The following is a 4,675-nucleotide window of genomic DNA, read 5'->3' as shown; positions in this document are numbered from 1 at the left end:
TTTTCCTGGCACTTTTACACTTCCCTTGCACGCCGTCGCTGTTTTCGACCAGTTACTGCAAGCTAAGCAAGCGGAATCGGGCCAATCGCAGACCCGGCAGCACCCTCATCATCCGGTTATCTACTCTAACTGCGCTAGCTTGTCCCCAACCGAAACCCTTCCCCATTTCTGCGTGCTTCTAGCCTCTTGTCAGCCATTAGACAAAAAAAAAGATATATGCACACGCTTGCCAAGATGGGTAACGATATTCCCTTTGAAAGCAAACTCTGCAGGTCACCGCCCGATGCTTATATACGTCGACGGTTACCGAAATTTCACGTTATCAGACTGGAAGCACAACAGATTAGAATAGATATTAGAGTCCCAGGAAGAGCACGCTGCTTAACCACTCCTCAATAACCCATTCTTAAAGTACGTTTACAGGTTTATCTCTTAGCCTTTTTGAAAAAGAAAATTGTTCAGATCCAACGTGAATTTCGGAATCTGCATGAAGCGAATCTTTCGCGAATCGTTAATGAAATGCCACAAAAGTGCGCATTTCCTTTCTGCGTCCTTGGAGTGAAGAAAACTGGTGCCCGCGCATGTGCTTTATCGCATACGTGCTAATCAATGCGGAACCTTTTTATTGCCTTGTATTTCTTCATTTTTACTCTAGAAGTACCACCAGCTTTTGGCGAATTTCTTGTTGTGGGTAAGGGTCGTAGTATAGGAATCACCATCGTAATAAAGACGCGGCGATCATCTCAAACAACTATTTGGCGTTGGCACAATATAGGTCTACGTGCGATAGTGGCATAATGTTTTCGTTCGGCGTATACGTAAACAACATCCGCCATTCGTTATTGCGAAACTGAAAGCTCTGCTACAGTCGTCTAGCACATCTCGTACCGCCCTAAAAACTAAATCGGACCAAATGGAAAAAGTTAATACTGCTCACGTGCTACATGCCCGTCTGATTACCAAACGTCGAATACATGGGGGGAACGCGAAGCTTTCCCCCCATGCAAACTCAATCAAAGTCCAAGGCCAACGACCTTGCAACGAACCCAAGAAATGCTGAGAGACTAGATGCTATGCATATGTGATTTGATTTCTTGTCTAGGATTGTATTTTTTGAACCTTGAAGTTGAATGATGACGGATTAAGTTACGTAACAATAATTTTACATCATGAAATCGTTGATTACACGCACACGCTGACACCTTCACGGACGACTATACACTTGCACAGTACTGCCTTGTGATCACTGTGGTGGACGGTCAGAGGCTCTGCCGTCCTAACGTGACACAGCCTGCTTGCAAACGTGAGATCAATGCAGGAACGGTGTTGCGTCGTACGCCTCTGTAGGGTCTTCAGTTTCAACGAGTAGCGATCTAGCGCGAAACTCTCGATCCATTTCCCGTGCTCTTCCGCCATATCGATGTTAAAATCATCGCACACGAGGATCAGCGTACTATGTGGCTTTAAGGCCTTCATCGTTTCTGCCAGGAACGCTTCCACGTCACAACGAGACGTGTTCGGTCTAATGTACACGCTGACGATCACAAGACCAGTAGGCATCTCGACTGCACAAGCGTCTCTCACATGGCTTCTGGATGCCGTTGCCGACACACGGGATCGGCCTTACGGGCACGATCGCGCTCGCGCTTTCGTTCGCGTACGGCCGCCTTCTGCCTTCTGCACCCGCGGCCTACCCATGGCGACGGCCGGGAATGCATTGCGCGCCGCGCCGTAATACAATTCATACATATAAACTCTAAAACAAAATTACACCCTTTGGCTCGTATCCTGCCCCACAACAATAATCGTCATCTGTCTTGCTCGCATTTCCTTTCTTTAACGCTGCGAGCCCGATGCTTCCCAGTAACGAAAGGCATGCGCGTTATCAGCATGACATAGCATCCCCGACAGTAAAGTAGCGGCCGCAGCGTTTTCGAGAAAGGAGGCGCAAGCAAGGCAGATGACGATTATCGTTGATGGCAGATATGCACCCAAAAGGGTGCAACTTTGTCTACACTCTTAAAACGGTTGCACCCCTTGGGGTGTATATTTGTCCCACAACAGCAATCGTCATCTGCCCTGCTTGCGTTTCCTTTCTTGAAAACTCGGCGCTCGCTACTTTCCTGTCGAGAATGCTGCGTCACACTGATAACGCGCATGCCGTTTGTGACTGTAAAGTACCAGGTTCGCAGCGTTAAAGAAAGGAAGCGCAGGCAAGACAGATGACGATAATTGTTGTGGGACAAGATACGCCCCAAAGGGTGTAAATGTTTCTAAGAGTGTAACACTCTTAAAGCGGCTGCACCCTTTGGAGTGTATATCTGCCACACAACGATAATCGTCATCTGCCTTGCTTGCGCCTCCTCTCTTGAAAACGCTGCGTCCACTACTTTCCTGTCGGGGTTGCTATGTCATGCTGATAACGCGCATGCCGTTCGTTACTGGGAAGTACCGGGCTCGCAGCGTTAGAGAAAGGAAATGCGAGCAAGACAGATTACGTTTATTGTTGTGTGGCAAGATACGACTCAAAGGGTGGAAACTTTTCTTACACTCTTAAAACGGTTGCACCTTTTGGGGTGTATATTTGTCCCACAACAATAATCGTCATCTGGCTTGCTTGCGTTCCCTTTCCTGAAAACTCGGCGCTCGCTACTTTCCTGTCGAGAATGATGCGTCACGCTGATAACGCGCATGCCATTCGTGACTGGGAAGTACCAGGCTCGCAGCGTTAAGGAAGGAAACGCGGGCAAGACAGATGAAGATTATTGTTGTGGGACAAGATAAACCCCGAAGGGTGCAAATTTTTCTATAAGTGTAGAGTGTAGCGTGGCGTTGAATTACCTTTTTTAAGATAGGGTATTTTTTTTCCTGATCCCAAGACGAGCCCGTGTTTTCGCGCACTTGCTGTCTCCGACATGCAGGGAAACTCAGTTAATTGCCACAGGAGTGGTGTCATACCTAGCAAACGCAACTTGTGCTTCAATTGAACTTCGTGCGCATGCGCTACTCTCGCTAAGCTCGTCGCTTCGCGCCGTTATCAGGCAATGAGCGGCCGGCCAGTCGACGCTGGCGTGGCACTGCGAATGTAAACTGTAGTGTTGTACGCAGATGGGTGTAAGGTGGCTTTCCTACACTGCGTTTTCGGCGTTCACGGACTAAGCAGTGAGACAATGAAAGCCTTGCTTTAAAAGCTTTAATGAAGAGTCTTGCTGCCAGGTTTCAGACTGTTGAGCGACAAATGGTCGCCGCCAACCAAACATGTGGCAATAAACGGCGTTCCAGAGTGAACAACATTCATAAGGCTAGGCCTGTTCTCGAGTGCTGCGAAGCCTGCAATGCTACGCGAGGTTGTGCCGCAATACTCCAAATAAACCTTGCAAAAGCGTTCGATTGTGTTTCTCCCGAGATTCTGTTTGCTATTCTTAATTAAAATCTGAAGTTTTTATGCCTCTCAGCTTAGTGAACAAGGCTTCCGTGTGGAAGCCGAAACATTTAAGCACTTTAGACAACCCCATTTTGGTCGGCATTCTGTTTTTATTCCTATCATGCTGCTATTCTGCATTACATGAACGTCGACGGCGTAATCAGGGATGGTACAGTAGGCGAGGGCTGCTCCCTCAGCTTTTGTTGTTGTTGTTGTTGTTTCGTGTGTGCTTTGGCACGCACTGTGTCTCTGTATTGCACATTGATATTATTCAACGGTTTATGCTGCACTTCTCAGAAGGTAAAATCTTAACGTATGCAGACTACGTAGCTCTTTTCTGTGTCAACAAAGAAATTGTCTTTGAAGTAGTAATGGTTGTTAAGCTAATCGTTGAAATCTCTGAAAGTCCTGTTCATTGCGAAAAGTACCAACGGTATTGCCACGGACAGCTGCCTTCGACTACAGGTAAATGTTGCCAACACGAAATGGGTATCGGTACTGCCAACAACAGGCGTAAGAGCTACGTGAAAGGGTTGACAAATGGAAGGCGGCTTGCATTTTTGTATTCGCCATAGCAACAGTGTATGTTTTATTTGATAATTAAGTTTTAGTATGCGACGCGAATAGTATGTTGTTTTCGGCTAAACATTAAACAATTCAACCGTTTGTGTGGGCCTCCATTTAGGAGAGGTGTAGCTGGGCGAACTTCTTCCGGCAGATCAAGGACGGGGCAACTTTGTCATCTATTTGTGCATAAACTGGTCAACGGATTTATATTATTCCGGGAAGTTAGATCATCCTTTTTTGGGCACTGTGTGTTGGGTGACAATGGGCAAGAAGCTGCCCGACATGTTTGTGGCTACAAACAATATTTCTGGCACCATTGATAGGGTATATAACTAACCATACTTCTAATCCATGGTTTACTAAAACTGTTCACAGAATGTGAAACAAGAACAAATGCCTGTATGAAAACGCAAAGCGCGTACAAACATTGGCTTGGGATAAACACAAAAACTACAGAAAAGAGTACTGCAGAGCTTTATTGATCGCCAAGGATAAATATTTCTCAATAGATCTACCAGGAATCCTCACAAGTAATCCAAGAAAATTCTGGAACATAGTTAACCCTAGTAACAAGTGCAGTAATATTTTATTGCAGGATAAAAACAGCTCACCTATTCCTGGCAGTCAGTGACCGACAGCATTCAACGCATTTTTCACATCCGTCTTTACAAGCGAAGATACAGA

This window comes from Dermacentor albipictus, chromosome 1, assembly GCF_038994185.2.
Source record: "Dermacentor albipictus isolate Rhodes 1998 colony chromosome 1, USDA_Dalb.pri_finalv2, whole genome shotgun sequence".
Lineage (NCBI taxonomy): Eukaryota > Metazoa > Arthropoda > Arachnida > Ixodida > Ixodidae > Dermacentor > Dermacentor albipictus.
Note: the sequence above shows the minus strand (reverse complement) of the source record.